This window comes from Hemitrygon akajei, chromosome 8, assembly GCF_048418815.1.
Source record: "Hemitrygon akajei chromosome 8, sHemAka1.3, whole genome shotgun sequence".
Classification (NCBI taxonomy): domain Eukaryota; kingdom Metazoa; phylum Chordata; class Chondrichthyes; order Myliobatiformes; family Dasyatidae; genus Hemitrygon; species Hemitrygon akajei.
In genome coordinates this window covers 113,707,564-113,727,967 of record NC_133131.1, presented here as the reverse complement: position 1 = coordinate 113,727,967, position 20,404 = coordinate 113,707,564, and the positions used below count along the sequence as shown (strand labels likewise).

Here is a 20,404-nt window from a genome sequence, read left to right as displayed (position 1 = left end):
GCATGAGATCTTTCCAGGTTTGTATTGTAACTAAGGCACTTGCCAAAATCAAAAAGATTGCGTGTAAGATTGATACACTGAAAAATGTTAGGAGTAGCAGATTGTAGATCCAGGTAAACGTGCCAGATCTCCCTGAACTGATCGTAGTGAGTCAGAGGATTTTTTATTTTAAGTATTAGTAATGTTATGCCAGGTAACACATATAGTATGGTAATCTATTTTTGTGAATGTTTTAAGTTTTCAATTAAGCTCGCTGGTGAATCTTTTTCTTCTGCCTTTTAACCCACACTCTCTCTATCACACATTATTCTCGCAAATAAACACCTCATTTCTCTCAGTCCCCTTTAGAAGTCTTCCCTCCACTGTCTTACCCAGCAACTGTGTTACACTCATATTTATTGATGCACTGAAAACCACCTTTCTTTTGTGTAAAATAAAGATTGTAGCGGAGAGCAGGATGAGGTCCACCATCGCCACATTGGAGCTTGGCCACAATGCTGGAGAAGCTTTAAATGAGCAGCAAGAACACAGAACATACAACAATTGAGCACAGTACCGGCCCCTAGCCCACGATGTTGTGCTAACCAATGTAACTTTACTCCTCAATCAATCTAACTCCTCCCTTCTACCCAGCCCATAACACTCAGCTTTTCTTACACCCATGTGCCTATCTCTTTTAAATGTCGCGATATGTCAGGGAAAAGAAATGCAGCCAGGTGATCAGACTTACCACACCCACACTTCAGAAAGTCTGATCCCCTGGCCGTACTTCTACTCCCTGAATATGGGCAGAGATTGAAGACTGCAGCACCAGTAGTGAGGTCCAAGAAGGTGTGGACCAGGGAGGCACAGGATTGCTTTGAGTCAGTGAACTGGAGTGTATTCAGGGAGTCCTCTTCGAGTCTGAATGAGTATGCCACAACTGCCACTGACTTCATTAAACCTGTGTGGATAAGTGTGTGCTAAGAAAACTTACTGTACATTCCCAAATCAAAAGCCGTGGAAGAACCAGGAGGTTCATAGCCTGCTGAGGGCTAGGTCTGTGTCATTTAAGTCCAGTGATCCAGGTCTGTATAAGAAGATAAGGTATGAATTGCAGAGGGCTATTTCAAGAGCCAAGAATCAATTCCGGGAGAGATTAATGGTGACATTGGATGCACGTCAACTCGGGCAGAGTTTGCAGCCATTGCTTCCTACAAAGCAAAACCCAACATCATGAATAACAGTGATGCTTCACTGCCAGACGAGCTGAATGCCCTTTATGCTCGCTTTGAAAGGGAGAATAAAACCAAGCTACGAGGATCTCTGTAGCACCCAGTTGCCCTGTGATCTCTGTCTTGGAGGCTGACATCAGCCTGTCTTTCAAGAGGGTGAATGCTTGCAAGGTAGCAGGCCCCGATGGAATCCTGGACAGGCTCTGAAAATCTGTCCTTAACCAACTGGCGAGAGTATTCAAAGACATTTTCAATCTCTCACTGCTACATTCAAAAGTTCCTACCTGCTTTAAAAGAGCAACAGTTATACCAGAATCCAAGAAGAATAGCATGATCTGCCTTAATGACTGTCGTCCAGTAACACTCACATCTCCGGTGATGAAATGCTTTGAGAGGTTGGTCATAGCTAGAATCAACTCCTGCCTCAGGAAGGACCTGGAGCCACTGCAATTTGCTTATTGACACAATAGGTCCACAGCAGATGCGAGCTCAATGGCGCTCCACACAGCCTTGGATCACCTGGACAATGCAAATACCTACGTTGGGATGTTGTTTATTGACTATAGCTCAGCATTTAACACCGTCATTCCCACAGTTCTGATCAAAAAGCTACAGAACCTGAGCCTCTGTACCTCCCTCTGCAACTGGATCCTCGACTTTCTAACCAGAAGCTCACAATCTGTGCGGATTGGATATAACATTTCAACCCCACTGACAATCAACGCTACCACATTACAGGGCTGTGTGTGCCCACTGCTGTACTCTCTCTACCCCCACAGCTGGGCCTAGCTCAAGTGCCATCTACAAATATGCTGATGGTACAACCATTGTTGGCAGAATTTCAGATGGTGATGAAAAGGCGTACAGGAGCGAGATAATACCAGTTAGTAGAGTGGTGTCACAGCAACAACCTTGCACTGAAAGTGAGCGAGACCAAAGAACTGATTGTGGACGTTAGGATTGGTAAGATTAGGGAACACAAACCAATTCTCATGGAGTGATCAGAAGTGGAGAGATTGAGAAATTTCAAATTCCTGGTTGTCAAAATCTGAGGATCTAACCTGGACACAACATATTGATGCAGTTATAAAGAAGGCAAGACAGCAGCTTTATTTCAGTAGGAGTTTGAGGAGATTTGGTTTGCCAACTAAAACACACAGAAGCTTCTACAAATGTTCTGTGGAGAGCATTCTGACTGGCTGCATCACCATCTGGTACAGTTGGGGGGGGGGGGGCGATTCTGCACAAGATTGAAGTAAGTTGCAGAAACTTGTAAAGTTAGTCAGCTCCATCATGGGTACTAGCCTCTGTAGTATCCGAGACATCTTCAATGAGCGCTGCCTTTGGATGGGAGTGTCCTTCATTGAGGATCCCCACCACCCAGGATGCCCTCTTCACATTGTTACTGTCGGGAAGGAGGTACAGAAACCCAAAGGCACACTCAGCAATTCAGGAACAGCTTCTTCTCCTCTACCATCTGATTTCCAAATGGGCATTGAACCCGTGAACACGACCTCATTATTTCTGTTATTTGCACTACTTTAGCTTAATTATTTAATAGACATAAATATACTTAATGTAACTCACTTTTTCTCTATTTATTTATCATGTATTTCATTGTACTGCTGTTGTAAAGTTAACACATTTCATGACATATGCTGGTGATATTAAATCTGATTCTCTACCAGCCTTTACCACCATCCCTGGGAGTACATTCCAGGCACCCACCAAAAAAAATCTACTTTTGACATCTGCACTAAACTTTCTTCCATTCATCTTGATTGGATGTCCTCTGGTGTTGGCCACTGCTGCCCTGGGGAAAAGGTGCATGCAGTCCACTCTGTATTTGCCGAACGATTTTATGCATCTCTATCAAGTCACCTCTCATCCTCTGTCACTCCAAAGATAAAGCACCCTAGCTCACTTAACCTTTCCTCATAAGCCATGTGCTCTCAATCAGGCAACGTCCTGATAAATCTCTTCTGCATCATCTCTAAAATTTCCACATCCTTCCTACAATTAAGCAACCAGAAATGCTCTAAATGCGATCTAACTAGATTTTATAGATCTGTAACGTTACCTTCCAGCTCTTGAACTTAATCCCCCAACTAATGAAGGTCATCCTCCCGACTTGCACAGCAACTTTGAGGGATCTAGGACTTGGACCACAAGATCCCACTATTCCTTGACACTGTAAGAATTCTGCCATTAACCTTGTACTCTGCCTTCAAGTTCAATCTTTGAAAGTGTATCACTTCACACTTTTCCAGATTGAACTCCATCTGCAACTTTTCCGCCCAGCTCTGCGTCCTGCCTGTAGCCTGTTGTAACCCATAACAACACTAAGTTGTGGGAAGGGTTGAAATGAGGGAGGGCATTGGAATTGAAACATAAGAGAGAGTTTGACCCAGTCTGGGATGAACGAGGGTTAGACAGTTGAATCTTGGAATAAGATTAGATATGGGTATTTAAGCAGTTAATAGAATTGAGGTCTGAAGCCACTAAAGAAATTATCTGGGCTCTTACAACCACAGGATGAATCAGAACAATATGCAGAAAGCCTGAAATCTGCCATGATCAGCTTTTATTCTCTGAGAGTCAACTATAGCTGTGATGCTGGGGTCACTGGAGCATCAAAAGACAAAATGAGCATACCGCACGACCATGCTGGAATCAGTAGACAGGACAGCAGGAATACAGGCAGGAAAAGCTAATGAGCAAAGGGAAGAGCTGGGAAACATGGAGCAGAAAATGGATAAGAAAGCTGTGGTGCAGGAAAGCTTGAAAACATTCAAACTACATGGATTTGGAGGGGCAGGCTCTGTTCTATTCCCCTCTCTTACTGGATGCAGCTCCAAAGTTGATGTTGCCAGTGCACCAGGAATAGGGTAGAAGGAAACCAGTGAACAGGGAAGTTTCTAGCACCCAGAGGAAAGGATGGCCACCTAGGTGGAACAGGAACTCTCTGACTACCGACGACAAAGAGGGGAACACCAAGGATTGTTGGAGAGCACGTTTCAGAGAGGAAGCTGTGGCAGTTTAACAAGTGTCTCAACACAGTTGAGCAAGCACGCTAAATCCGTAAGGGCAGGAAAATGGGTGAAGTGACTGAGCTGAGAAACATGACCAGTGAGCCAGGAAGCATTTGGATGCTAAGAATGTAAGAAATAAAAACAAGAGTAGGGATTTTGGTCCCTTGTGACTGCTATAAGATTATGGTTCACCTTATACCTCAGTGCTACTGTCCTGCATCATTTTCTTCAATTATTACTTCATTCACCTAATGTCTGAGCATTGAAACACCCTCAGCCTCTCACACAGAGCATTCCAAACATTCACTGCTGCCTCGGGCAAGAAGTTGTCTCTTCTCTCAATTATGAATGGTCGTCTCTTTATTCTGAGACTCCACCAGTCAAGAGAAACATCATTGCCATTTCTACAATGCCAACTCCTCAGAATAATTTTGTATATTTCAATACAATCACCTCTCATTCTTCTAAAGTAAAGAGAATATAGGCCCAGAGTGTTTAACAAAGTTCACATATCACATGCTTCACCTGAACACCCACCCCCCACTTCTTATTTCTAAAATCTCAGAACTCAGCGTGCTCTGAGAACCAGCATCACAAATGATTTGCTGTGAAATACTGACAGAGGGATACTGTAGCATTTCTACCTCCACCACCGTGGATGCTCTTAGGATCAGCATCAATACCTGGTCCCAGAATCATACTACTTCCCATTCCCTTTTACTTGCATTTATCCTGTCATCTTATGGCTATCCTCTGTGTACTCAGCCTCAGTACCCAACTGATATTTAACCTCCTCCAAACAACAACAATCTATTTGTGTTGCCAGTTGCATTGCAAAATAACTTTAAAAGAAATAGGAAAACAATGAAAATACTTTGGGATGGGCAGAAGTGAGAAGTGCAACAAGAGCATAGCGGAAAAGTGACAGGCAACAGAACAAAGTAAGGATTTGGAAAAGGTTAATTTTTTACATATTGTATACAGGCAGTCTCTGGGTTACAGACGAGTTCCGTTCCTGAGTCCATCTTTAAGTCGGATTTGTATGTAAGTCGGAACAAGTACATCCAGTATTATTTAGCGTCAGTTAGTCGAACATTTGTCTTAGTATATAGTATATATTTTACCTTTCTATGCATATAAAACACTTAAGAAATGTATGTATTCCAATAATTAAACCACTGCGTTGCTTAGTAATAATTGTAGCTTTCATCGGAGCAGGGCCTTTCACATGCTCCATTATTCTCACTTTATCCGTTATCCTTTAAAATTGTTCCCATCATTGACCGACTGTAGCCTAACACTTTTCCAATGACCAATGGCATTTCACCTCTTTCCAAACGCTTTATTATTTCCACTTTATTTTCAATCCCGATCGCTTCCCGTCAATGGAACAGAAACACTGTGGGCCGCGGGTCCCGAGCTCCGCTGGGTCCTAAGGACCACTGCTCTGAAATCCCCGGGTCCTAAACTGCACCACACTGAGACAGGTTAAATGGGACAAGTGGGGGCTGTGCTGGGTTTGGGTATTTGAGCCTCCACGATATTCCGCGTGGGAATTTAAACTGTAGGTGGCAGTGTTTTTTTCTTTACGAGGTCGAGTTGCGAGCTCGACATCAACCCGTGCCGGGTTGGTACAGGAGTCACTGGATTGACATCAACCCGGCGCGCTCGGGAGCGGTCTGTCTCGAGCCCGGCGCTGATCTCAATGTGCCACCAGCCGACCGGAAAAGGTGGGGGGGTGGGGTCAGGATGAATCTTGCTAAGAAAAATTTAAGCCAAATACAAAGTTACACACTCAACACAGTGTCAACAGCAACGACTTAAAATGGTGGACGGCATTCTCCTTTCTAGGTTTGTAAGTACGAGTTGTCTATAAATCGGACGTTCGTAACTCGGGGACTACCTGTATATAAATTACCAGTACTTTAATAGTCCATTATGAAACAACACATTCTCTAATTTATATTTAATTCCACAACAGATGCATCAGTTTCTAAAATGGCAGTTTTAAAGAATCTACAAAACTTTGTGTTACACACAAATGCTGGAGGAACTCAGCAGATCAGGTAGCATCTATGGAAATGAATAAACAGTTAACATTTCAGGCTGAGACACTGACAGTTTATTCATTTCCATTGATGCTGCCCAACCTGTTGCATTCCTTCACCATTTTGTGCGTGTCACTCAAAATTTTCTAGCATCTGCAGAATCTCGAGTATAAAAATTTCCACCAAGTAGAATTTTAATACAGTGGTAAGATTTTGATAATGGGATCTGAATTGAGGAAGCAGAGTCTCAAAGATCTCCAATGGAATTAAAGTATAGATGACCAATAATCAATTCTTGCAGCAGAAGTTTTGAACACAGGTGGGCGTGTGATGCTGTAATCAGTCTACATGCCCAGGAGAAGGATTCACAGCATAAACAATTTTAATCATTCAGTCTCATTAATATGCTGCTTGCAAAACACCTAACCTGCCATGAAATACACTGGAAGGCTGTGAAAAATCTGACGTGCCTGAGACAACAAATCAGGCACAGTTAAGTGCGGACTGGGGCTCTACAACCACAACATGTCACAGCTAGTAGAACTGCTAGTAGGTTCAGTCTTACACTCTGTCACAGCTGACGAGCTAACTGCTTCAGTTTTATCTTCCCTCTCATTGAATACCAGTGAACTCAATTGCAGAGAAAAGTCACTCAAAGTTAAAGGGAAAAAATCCAACAAGATTTTACTGGATTCCTTAGCAGGCAAGGTGCAGGGAAAGTCAAAATCCAAAATAAAACCATGAACTAGAGTTTCAGAAATTAGAGATCATACAAACAGAATCAATGCCTCACTTACAAAAAACAGCACTCATACTGAGCAAAGAAACTGGGGACAAGGAACTCATATCCGGCTATAAACAAGGCACAGGTGATAACAATGAATTAGCCTGATTGGCAGGTGGGCAGGAAAGGGTTGGCTTTCTCATCTCTGCCTCCCTCTGGTGGCCAGTTCAAGGTGTGACAAGCTCAGGTGCTGTCAATATGGATTTTGAATATTCTCCCTGTGGCCACATGGATTTCCTCTCACATCCCAAAGCTATGAAGTTGGCAGGATAATTGCCACTGGAGACTGCCCCAGATGGGTAGGTGAGTTGTAGAATCTGGGGTAATTCTGGGAGGGCACTGTTTTAAGGTGCTTGAAAGTAGGTACAGAGAAGATGTCAGGGGTAAGTTTTTTATGCAGAGAGTGGTGAGTGTGTGGAATGGGCTGCTGGCAACGGTGGTGGAGGCGGATACAATAGGGTCTTTTAAGAGATTCCTGGATCGTTACACAGAGCTTAGAAAAATAGAGGGCTATTGGTAACCTTAGGTAATTTCTAAAGTAAGTACATGTTTGGCACAGCATTGTGGGCCGAAGGGCCTGTTTCTAATTGATGAGAATATAAGGAGAATAAAACGGGATTAGTGTAGGATTGATGTAAATGGGTACATGATGGTCAGTATGTATTTGATGGGTTGAAGATCCTGTTTCTTTGCTGTATGACTGATGTCAGTAAGTCACTCAATTTTAACTGTCCGTTCCCTGTAATTTTTCTGAGAAGAGGAACTTAACTGTCTTCCTCTACCTCTTTTCCTCAGTAGACTGAGGATAGATGTGTTCTGTATGGAGACTGAGCAATTTGACACTGTATTCTTTTGTGTGTAGAAGACAGGAGAACCCACTTAATTTTCAGGACTCAATATATGATAAAGGGAGGATGTTTCCCTTGTCCAGGGAATCTAGAACCAGAGGTCAGAAAGAGTGTTTTCCATTGGCTTTTTGTGTCATTTAAGTTGTTCTTTGGGCTAAACTAAAGTTCATTTAAAATGTTTAGTTTCTGCTCTGAAACTGTCTGATGAAAGCGCTGTTTACTTCCAGACTGGAAAATCTAATTCTACTGGTAAGCACTTTCACCTGTGAATCTGGGCTTTTATCAAGTGCTGCCGGGACCCCAATGAAAAGCTAACTCTGAATGTAAAGGGAACATTTCAATGGTGTAATCTAGTTTTAGAGGTCCTGTAGGTTTTAAACATTCAAGTGCCAGAACATGATTGATGTATAAAGTGATGATTGCTTTTGCAAATGAGAACACTGCTAAAGTTAAAAAAGAAATGCTGCAAACACAAAGGAAGCCAGTTAATGCCTGTGGAAAACAGGGCTGTAGTGTCAGGTTAATAGCCTTTTATCAAAACAGGGAAATGTTAGGACTTAACAGATCTTAAAGGTGCAGAGTTTGGTACATGATAGGGCCATTCTATAATGACTAAATACAATATGCTGTCATTGCATTATACCACCTTATACTATTAATACAGTGCTAATTAAGGATAAACTTACATGAAAATATATTTTATATGATGCTCACATGGCAGTCTCCTCCGCGCTGGGCCGATTAAACATAGATTCAATGATTGCTTTGCAGAACACAAGTTGACCCTCTAGTGCTTGTCACTTTATTTTTTACTCTCTCACAAGCTGAATGGAAATTTGAGCAACAGCTCTTCACCTTTTGATTACAGAGTCGACACTGAATTCACTAATCTCAGGTCATAAGCCATTCTTTTCTGTTCTTTCCAACAGTGTGTACTGTATGCCTCCTGCAGACCTATGCTTTGTTACTTTACTTGTCCCATTAGTTTCCTCCTCTTGGGCTTGAGAATAACTTGCTCCCAGTCCAAACTGTTGTTACTAAGGTGGCTGATAGGAGGCACACTGACTCTGCTAATGGTGGACAATGATGTTGGTTCACTTATTCTGCCTGTTGATTCTGAGGATTTTACAAAAGCTGCATTGGTGATATCTCTACCGTGCACTGAGGTGCCGCCTCAGTGATGGTACATGTGTTCGAAGGTAAGCGATCAAGCTCAGAGCTCAGTTGTGAGTCTTGATCTTCAAACACACTTTTCCTCAGCTGGCCAAAGGGTGTGTAGAGCACAGAATGTGAATTGATCTTCACTGAGAAGGAACACCCAAAATATGAGGAAAAGGTGCATGTTTCCCAGGCTCTTGATGTAAATGTTTGTTGTTTGAGGACCGGATTATATTGCAGCAGTTGGTTGGTAGAAGACCTTTGTTTTGTGGTTATTAATTGGAGCCCCATTCTCCACAACGCCAATGAACGATTCAGCAATGACTTTCTGTTTGGTTTTGGAGCAAAGTGCAGTTCAATGACTGAGGTCAGAGTGACTTTGAGTAATGTCGATGAAGATCCAACAATCACCTTTGTCCTGTACACAGGCTCCATTCCAGTGAGCTGAAGTACAGGGTAATGGCAGCTTTGTTGCAGGTAAGGTGCAGCATTCAGTGAGTAAGATTGAAAAAACTGTTGGGCATCTCAGTCCTTCTTGACATATGTCTGTTCTGAGTTTGGATCCCTGTGGAAAAGACCATGTCTCGTTAATAGTGGTTAGCGCGATGCTATTTCAGCTCGGAGTTTGATATCGGCACCATCCATATGGAGTCTCTGTGTGTCCTCCCCGTGGAATGTGTGGCTTTTCCCCACAGTCCGAATACGTACCAGGCAGGTTAGTTGGTCATTGTAAATTGTCCCGTGATTAGGTCAGGGTTAATTGGGGTTGCTGGGGATGCTGGGACAGCAGGGTTTGAAGAGCCAAAGGGCCAACTCACCACTAAATAAATAAAATACTTAAGCTGGTACACGTTGGAAATGAATTTCGGTGTATATAGGCACATACAGACAGGAACATTTCCCATTGTTCCCCTCCTTGGACTCTGTCCATACTTCTCACTGCCTGAGTAACACATCCAGCATAATCAAAGACTCCAGCCACATTCTCTCTTCTCCCTTCTTCCATCAGGCAGAGACTCAAAAGCCTGACAGCACATACCACCAGGCTCAGGGGCAGTTTCTACCTCAATGTTGGAAGACTATTATACAGTATGAGACCATAAGATATAGGAGCAGAAGCAGGCCATTTGGCCCATCAAATCTGCTCCGCCATTCAATCATGGACTGATCCAATTCTCCCAGTCATCCTCACTCCTCTGCCTTCACCCCATACCTTTTGATGTCCTGGCTAATCAAGAACCTATCTATATCTGCCTAAAATACACCCAATGACTTGGCCTCCACAACTGCTCGTGGGAACAAATTACACAGATTTGCCACCTTCTGACTAAAGTAATTTCTCCACATCTCAGTTCTAAATGGACGTACTTCAATCCTGAAGTCGTGTGATCTTGTCCTAGACTCCCCTACCATGGGAAATAACTTTGCCATATCTAATCTGTACAGGCGTTTTAACATTTGGAATGTTTCTATGAGATCCCCCCTCATTCTCCTGAACTCCAGGGAAAGGATTGCTTTATGAAGATTTTCCCCATCTCCAGTTATTTTTTTATTTATTTTTAATAATAACATTTTATCAATAAAATGTAATTCTATTTATTTCTTTTTCTTCATTTTCTTGTGATCATGTCTGTGATTTTAGAACTTGGTACTTGCAATCAGATAGATCACACTTTGGGATCAAGGCCTGGAGTTGTACAAAGGGATCAATTCCCAGACTGAGTCAGTGTCATGACACCTCCTCCAGCATATTTAAGGAGCATGCATCAAATGGCCTTAAAGTAATTTAAGCAGAGACCTTTCTTATTAGGAAGCAAAAAAATAAACACCTAGCCTATTTTTATTCAGTCCATGATGTGTGAGTGTCAGTGAGTAGGCCTGCATTTATTGCTTTTGGACTGCTTGGCTTGCTACATAATTTCAGAGTACAATTCAAGGCCAGCCATATTAACTGAGGGTCTGGGAGTCTTATGTCAGAAAAGTAAGGACAGCCATTTCCTTTTCTGAAGGAAATTACTGAACTAGATGGTCTACTGATCATATTCACTAGGAGCAACTTTGTATTCCAGATATATTTGGTTTCTTGAATCTAAAATCCCCATCAGTGGTGGAATTCAAACTAGTGTCTCCATTCAACAGAACAAGGCCCCTGACATTTAACAGCAGGAACTAGGATGTGGTAGACAGTTAATGAGCTGGTTGAATTATTTATATTACAGTACTTCCAAATTTTTTGACATCAGTTTCCAATTAGTTTATTTTCTCTGTTAAATACAAAATATCAGCGGCTGATTAAATATATTTTAAACAGAAGGCACACTTTCCTCACTATGTTGAGGCAGGTTAGCAAAGTCATATTGATGAAGAAGGTCTTTAGTTTAAATACTTCTGTGACATTCAATAACATTGAAATTTATTGCTTTATTTTTTTAATAACTGATCCATGGTTGATTTGACAGATTTAAACAAGTAGAACTAATACATTGTTGCTGGGAAGAGAGACAGGGTACATTGAAAATTAGGAAGGACAAATAGCAAAATGATGGATATTGAAGAAAAATGAAGACCTACATAGAAGTATAAAGCAAAACAGACTGGCATGGTCTTGGAATTTATGTGTGTTAATGCAAAGTATCGTACAAATAACCTAAATATCAAGCTGCTGGAGAGACTCAACAGGTCAAGGCAGCATTTGTGAAGGCAAATGAATATAATCAGGTTTAATATCACCATCATACGTCCTGAAATTTGTTAACTTAGCAGCAGCAGTACAGTGCAATGCATGATAAATATAGAGAAAACAACAATTACAGAAACTATATAAATATATATTAAATAGTTAAATTAAAATAGTGCAAAAACAGAAACAAGAAAAGAAAGTGAGGTAGTGTTCATGGCTTCAAAGTCTATTTGGAAATCAGATGGCAGAAGGGAAGAAGCTGTTCCGGAATCGCTGTATGTGTGCCTTCAGGCTTCTGTACCTCCTCAACAGTAACAATGAGAATAGCTAACGTTTCCAGTTGTGACCACACATCAGGACTAAAAGGGTAAAGGAGAGATGACTGGTATTAGTAATTGGTAATTTGTTCATTATTGTCACGTGTACAGAGGTACAGTGAACCATTTGCTTTGAATGCTATCTATAGAGTTCATTTCGTCACATCCACATTGAGGTAGTATAGGGGAACAGCAATAACAGGACATAAAATGTAAATGTAGTGCTTCATTCACAAAGAGAGTGCAGTGCAGGAAGACAATAAGGTGACTAAGTAAACTGTGAGGTCAAGAGTCCATCTTATTTTACAAGAGGACCATTCATTAGTCTTATAACACCGGGATAGAAATGGTCCTTGAGCCTGGTGATACGAGCGTTTAGGAGTTTGTCTGTTCTCATTGAAGATCAGTGTGCCTGCACAGCTTTTGGCCAGCTGAGGAAAGCTCCGTTTGAAGATCAAGACTCAGTTGTGATTGTTTACCTTCTAACACATGTACTATCTACAGGAGGCACCTCAGTGCATGGTAGAGATACCAAAAATGCAGCTGTTGTAAAATCCTCTATATCAACTGCGGGATAAGTGTACCAACGTCAGTGTTGTTGGATTCTGGTGTTTTCATTCAACGTTCTTTCAGAAGTCAGGACAGAGGCACAAAACACTTGTTTTATTAAGTGTTGATAGAGCTAAGGAAACAAGAGTAGAAGCTAGTAGCAGAAGGCCTAAAGACAAGAGACTAAGCTGCTAAGATGGTGCCCCAGAACACAGCAGCCAATTTAATACCATAGAGATAAGGAATATTACTTTCAAATTTATAGGTAAGAATTAATCAATTAGAAAGCTATTATTCAAATACTGAAATACAAGTCAACTAAAGAGAAAGTGTTTCCCAGGGTGGAGCACCAACACTAGCGTCACTAACAGATCCACCCATTTGCAGTCGCGACTGGACTTTTCCATTTTGGTTGAGTTTGCCTCTGAGCTCTGCACAATGCCCTTCAATCGAATTCCCGTGTTGTTCTCTTGCTTGTTTGCTTTATGCGAAGATTAGCTCTTTAGACTTTTTACCGTCTCTATCATGCTGCTTTTGTAGCTTATCGCAAGTTTCACATTTCCTTCAATTAGTATCAGACTTTGCTCATCCCTTCACTCTTTCAATCACTCACACATTCAAACGGGCCACGCCGTCTTACCTCCACTAAATTGGCAGCAGCCTTTTTCTGGATCTTAATGCATGCCTTCTTTTTCTAAATAAACTTAACATTGTTTTTTGTCTGGACTTTTTTCATTAATTTTATAAAACTGAGATGTTTAATTCGGGTAAGAGGTCTTAGAAGGTTTCATGACATTTGCCATTGTTTTGATTCAATCTTAATTCATATGTGCATTTTATCCAAATTTTGACCGCAATCTCAAAATATTAATAGATTCTATCCAAACAGATTGATCCAGCAACCAAATAGATTGCAACTGAATAGGTTGATCCAATAGCTGTAGATTGATCCAGTGCCAAATAGATAGCAATCAAATTGATTACAGCTAAATAGATTATTTTTTTTACCAGCTATCAAAATAGATCATTGTGTGACCAAATAGATTGTAATCAAGTAGGTTACAACCAAATAGATTGCAACCAATACTTGCACATCTGTTTTTCTTTTTAATTAGCAATGCAGCAGTCCTCAATTCTAATTTCCATCTGATATTTGAAGGCAGAACTTTTTCTCTCTCAGAAAACAGAGGAACTGGGAAGTTCTTACCCCTTTTGTTTAGGCACCATAAATTGCACATTGTCTGATTGTTCCAACTCCTAAATCTTCACTGACTACACCATTTTGGATTCTGGTGTTCTTTCAGAAGTCAGGAAAGAGGCACAAATCCTGTTGCTTCCCAATTTTTGTATTAAAAGTGACTTGACTTGAAGTGTTGATAGAACAAAGAAAACAGGAGTAAAAATTAGTAGCAGAAGGCTTATAGACAAGAGACTTAGATGCTAAGGTGGCATCAAGCATGGAACAGCTATGTTAATACCACAGATATAAAGATAATCCCATTCAAATTTATAGATAAGAATTAACAATTAAAAAGCCACTATTCAAATACTTCAGTACCAAGATAAACAATAAGAAAGCACTTATTCAAATAATGCAGAACAAAGACACTTCCAGAGCTTTCCAGAATAACACTTTGTATAGCCACTAGAGTCATATTAAACAGTTATATGCCTATAAGAAATACTTAAAATGCAAACAAATAATTAATTGTTAAACTGAAAAGAAAATAGCAATTAAACAGTCTAATCAAAGAATTAAACTGTTGAATCCAACAGTGTCCACCATTATCAGTCTGCAAGTCCCCTAACGGCCTCATCCATCACCTTAGTAACCACATATGGAGTGGAAGCAAGCTACCCTTGAGCCTAAGGGACTGCCTAAGAGGAGAAAAACTAATGGGACAAGTAACAGAGCTTAGGTCTGGAGGACACATAATTAGAAATACACACTGTTTGAAAGAATGAGATTAGTGAATTTGGCATTAACCCATCATTGCATGATCAAAAGGTGAAGAGCTGTTGCTCAAACTTCCATTCAGCTTGTGAGAGCGAATGGGACATCAAGGATAGAATAGGAGAAGCGTAAAAAATTAAAGTGACAGGCATGGGGGGGGGGGGGGAAGGTCAACTTGTGTTTTGCAAAGCAATCACAGAATCTATGTTTAATCATCTCAGTGTGGAGGAGACTGTTATGTGAGCAGGAAGTTAAATATATTTGCCTATAAATGTATCCTCAATTATCAGTGTATTAATAGTAGTAAGGTGGTATAATGCAATGACAGCATATTGTGTTTAGCCATTATAGAATGGCCCTATCATTTTCCAAACTCTGCACCTTTTAAGATCTGTTAAGTCCTAACATTTCCCTGTTTTGATAAAAGGCTATTAACCTGACACTACAGTCCTGCTTTCCACAGACAGTAACTGGCTTCCTTTGTGTTTGCAGCATTTCTTTTTTAATTTTAGCAGTGTTCTCATTTGCAAAAACAGTTGTCATTTTATACTTCAATCATGTCCTAAGTGTTTAAAACCTACAGGACCTCAAAGCTAGACATAAAAGCTAGAGTTTCCTGGCCATGGTGTCTACATTGTTGGACCAAGATGGACAACTTGTGATGCTCACTGATGCACCATCAATAACTCTCTCTGAGACGTAAAGGCGAGGTATCGGCTTTTATTGACTGGAAGAAGGAACAAGCAGTAGTTGACCACCATACTACATCCTGGAGAATGAGGGCCGGGCTCAGACCTCAATCGCCTTTATACTGGGGTCTGTGGGAGGAGCCACAGGAGCAGTCATCAGGGGGCGTGTCCAGACAGGTATATGTAGTTCACCACACTCACTCCTAAGAACTTGAAACTCTTAGCCTTCTCCCCCTCAGCACCATCGACATTAACAGGATAGTTTGCACTCACCCCACCTTGCTCATTGAACTCAGCAGCTCTTTACACTTGCTGGCTTTGAAGAACGGTTATTGTCATGACACCATGCCACTGAGCTCCACTTCCCTTCTTGTGCTCGGACTCAGTGTTATTTGAGATTTGGCCCACTACCAGTGGTGGCATCAGCAAACTTGTAGAATGAGTTAAACCAGAACAGGGGAAGCAGTCCCAAGTGTACAGGGAGTAGAGGGGAGGCTCGAAGATGCAGCCTAGCGTGGCACCGGTATTAAGGATTATCTTGGCAGAGGTGCCACTGCCTATCCTTATCGGTTGCAATCTGTTGGCCAGGAAGTCAAGGATCAAGTTGCAAAGAGAGATGTTGAGTCTAACGGTATTGAAGTTTGGAGATGAGTTTGCTTGGAATTATGGTTTTGAGGACCGGAATGTAATCAATGAATAGTAGGCTGACGTAATTGTCTTTATTCTCAGAGGTGAGTGTAGGGCCAGAGGATGTGGACTTGCTTTGACCATAGGCAAATTGCAGTGGGTTGAGGTTGTCTGGGAAGCTGGAGTTAATGTGTGCCATGACTGGCTTCTTGAAACTTAAAGAGGTATAAAGAGTTGTGTGGGAGTGGCAATGCAGGGGTTGGCATCTGTTAGGTGGATCCAGGTTGAGGAGAGGTTAAGATGGAGCCAAGTAGGGAGGGGGCATTCTTGAATCTGAAAAGAAAGGAAACTGGTCAGTGGAACCAGATATAGGAGTGCTGTTGGTTGAAAGGTGAAAGGTGGGCTTTGGGGACCAAGTGGGTAGAGTGTGTGGGTGACAGGCAGATGGAAATGGGGTGGAGGGATGGGAAGGGAAAAGGGAAAGGAGAGGCTGGGGGAGATTGTGAAAAGAAGGGAGGACAGGAGAAGCAGTGTGGATTGGGCGCTCAGATGAAGAAACAGAAGGGAACGTGGGTTACATGAAATTGGAGAATTCAGTCTTTGAAACAATGTGTTGTAGAGTATTCAAGCAGAATATGAGGTGCTGTTCCTCTCCATCCTGTCAGTGGAGGCTGGGGTCAGTAGGTCAGTGTGGGGATGGGGAGGAAGGTCAAGATGGTTTGCATAGAGAAAACAACTCTTCTGTTTACTCTTAGACCTGAAACATTCTGCATTTGTCTGCTCTTCAGAATCAGAATCAGGTTTATTATCACTGGCATGTGATATGAAATTTGTTAACTTAGCAGCTGCAGTTCAATGCAATACATTATCTAGGAGAGACAGAAAAAATACTAATAATAAGTAAAATAAAACATAATAATAAATAAACAAGTAAATTACACATATTGAATAGATTATTTAAAAATGTGCAAAAACAGAAATACTGCATATTTAAAAAGTAAGGTAGTGTCCAAAGCTTCAAAGTCCACTCAGGAATCGGATGGCAGAGAGGAAGAAGCTGTTCCTGAATTGCTGAGTGTGTGCCTTCAGGCTTCTGTACCTCCTACCTGATGGTAACAGTGAGAAAAGTTTATATTGATGATAACAGGCTCTGGAAACAAAAGCAGGATCCCTAAATATGCAGATGATATCAAATCCAGAGAGGAGATTGTCTGTACTAAACAGAATTACACTAAATTCCAGGAGGATATGGAATAAGCACAGAAGGGACAATTGACCAGTGAAGCTCAACATAGAGTAGTGTATGTGTGGTCACTATTACTTTTAAAGGGTAGAGGGACATAGAGATCTCAGAGTACAACTACATTGATCACTAAAGGTGATGCCACAGATTAACAAAGCTATTGAGAAAAGCAAAGCAAGCAGAGTTTATTTTCAGTTGGATGGAATTGAAAAGCAGGGGATTCTGCTGAGTGGGTATTGCACCTTGATTAGACCACACAGAGCGCTGCAACACTGCTTTGTTCACTGTGTTCTGAAGAGAATGAAAGAGCACAGCAGGGATGTTTTTCCAGGATAAATCCGGAAATGAGAGGGAATGTATAGCAGGACAGGTTAATATAATAGTTTGTTTTCTCTAAAGAGAAAATGGTTGAGGGAGGACCTAAAAGAGGTCTTTAAAATTACGTTTTCAGAGTGGATACAGAGAGAAGGTTTCTAGATAAGAAAAATTACAACAGAATCATAGAAAATATGCGATACAGGTAGAGACCATTCTCTGCTGTTGTGTCTGAGCCAGCCGAGGAGCCTAATCCTATCCTCTATCTCATATTTTTCTTGCAACACATGTTGTTTCAAAGCAGAAAGAGATTATCCAGCTCACAGTGTCCACACCAGAGCATTCCCATTCAGTTGCCTTCCTGAATCTCCTGCCACTAACCTACACTAGGGGCAACTTACAGTAGGTAACTTAACTTGCCTTTAAGATGTGGAAGAAAACTTGAGTTTCCGGAGAAAATCCATTCAGTTACAGGATCACAGACAGCATCCAGTGAACCTGGATTTCTGAAACAGTGCAGGAACAGCAGCATTAACTGTCTTAGATCTGCATTATTACCTTTTCCTTCACTCCTGGCATTGGAGCTCCATTGCTTAGCACAGTATTTTTAAACGCAGTGCAATAGTTTTGGAGTTGAAATTTATTGCCTTGAGTATTTCATCTCAATGACCAGTCTGAAAAGACATTGATATATATTATTAATTCAGTTTCTCTCTCCCACCCACTGAAGCACACACACAAAATGCTAGAGGAACTCAGCAGATCATTCAGCATCCATTGAGAAGAATAAACAAGTCAATGTTCTGGGCTGAGACCCCTCAAGAGGACTCAGCCCAAAATGTTGACTGTTTATTCCTCTCCATAGATGCTGCATGACCAGCTGAGTTCCTCCAGCACTTTCTGTGTGTTACTCTGGATTTCCAGCATCTGCAGAAACTCGTGTGTTAATAATATGTGGACTCACTGAGTACATCTCATGCTTTCGGTGATTCTGACTCTGTTTTATTGATGATTTATTGGGACAGAAAGACCAAAAAGAAAAATGAACCAGCAGGATGTTGAGAAAAGAAGGTGAAAAGGGCAAATAATGGCAATTAATTTACACTTGTATTTGCTCCAATTGCTCATCTTTGTTTCATTCAATGTCAACATGGTTATGGACTGACTGAAGATTTAGGTTGTTCAACAGTGACACTTACTGGACATATCCTCCAACTACATCTAGACTCATCAATAACATTTAACACTCAGGACAGTCTATTGTTTCTGTGTGAAATGTGAAACTATAGATAAAATCTTCATATTCTTTTAAAGGCTTTGTCCTCTGCAAAGGCATGAGTAGAGATTTCAATGCATTTTGAAATAATATGTTGTGTCCCACACATCTTTTCTCATTTTCCAAAAGTGTACATGAATCTTGGAATTGTCAATTGTATTTTGAAAAACAATTATTTGTTGTGAATCATAAAGGTCAAGTCACTATGATATGATCAATGTTGTAGGGCTAACTTTGCTTTGTGAAGCTTTTGCAGTCCTTACATAAAGAGATCATTTTAAAAAAACAAGATTAGAAGGCCACAATCATTCATGTACCTTGTGGAGTCCAGGTCACTTGAGGACTTCCCACCTGTATCATTGGCTGAGATGTAACTTCAGCAAATAGTAATTTCCTTCCCTGATCACCCTGATAATATTGATGACACTAAATCCATATTTTCAATGGGTGTCGATCTAGTTCAATTTTAAACATGCCAAAATTACAACACCTTTTCTAACAGTCTATTTCACTTTAACTACATTAAAGGAGAAGAATGTTGTACAGCTTCCTCCTCCATAACTTTCTATTTATCCAATGGATCCTGGTCTCGGTAGCAAATATCTCTATCCTCATTGAACTAAAGTCATGGAGCACTATAGCACAGAGCAGTCCCTTCAGCCCATCCTGTTTGTGCTGTACTGTTACTTTATCTCATCCTGTTGGCCCACACCTGGACCATTGCCCTCCAAGCCCCTCTATGTAAACTTACCTTCAATGCTGAAATTAAACCTGCACCCAATACTTCCTCTTGTAGTTCGTTCCAAACTCACACTACCCTCTGAGTGAAGAGATTTCCCCCTCAGGTTCCCCTTAAATATTTCACATTCCACCCTTAACCTATGGTATCTAGTTCTAGTTTCATCCAGCCTCAGTGGGAAAAGCCTGCTGGCACTAACCCTATCTATACCCCTCAGACTTTTGTAAACCTCTATCAAATCTGCACATGCTCCTTATCCATTACTGTCTCAAGTTGAAAACCTGCGTAGTATACTTGAAATTACTGAATCATCTTACCAAACCTATCTCCTTCAGCCTACCTTCTCACTACCTCATCTGCCCCTCCTCAATTCAGTCCACATTGACTGCAGAGTTTGCAGTAGCCTGGCTGTTATACCCAAATCTTTCCATTTCAAACAACAACACACGCAAAATCTGCAGATTTTCACGTGTTTGCTTTCCATTTCACCAGTTTTCCTTAAAAGCCCTTCAAAGCACTATTTTATGGCTCCCGATTTTTATTTAGTGATACAGCAAGGCCCTGTGGCCCCTTGAGCCAAGCTGCCCCAGCAATCCCACAGCCCTGATTAACCCTAATCTCAGCACAGAACAATTTACAATGACCCATTAACCTACCAGTCTGTGAGACGAAACCAGAGCACACAGGATAAACCCACACATTCCATGCGGAGGGTGTTCAGAACAACTCTGGAACTGAACTCCGAAACACCCCAAGCTGTAATAGTGTCGCGATAACCATTACACTACCATGGCAACCTAACTTCGGTTCACCTCTCCAGTCGTCCCAGCTGTGGGGTTGACTATCATGGCACATTTTGAGAACTGTCTCTGAGTATTTTTGACAGGTTCAATATAAATTAATGTTTGTTTCAAGTTTATAAGATTTGTTT

The 20,404-nt window shown here is 41.2% G+C and overlaps 1 protein-coding gene across 1 annotated transcript in view; it reads left to right on the top strand.

Moving 5' to 3' along the window:
- The window catches only part of LOC140732165 (E3 ubiquitin-protein ligase HECW1-like), a 453,787-nt gene that overhangs the window by 220,641 nt on the left and 212,742 nt on the right, over positions 1-20,404 (top strand).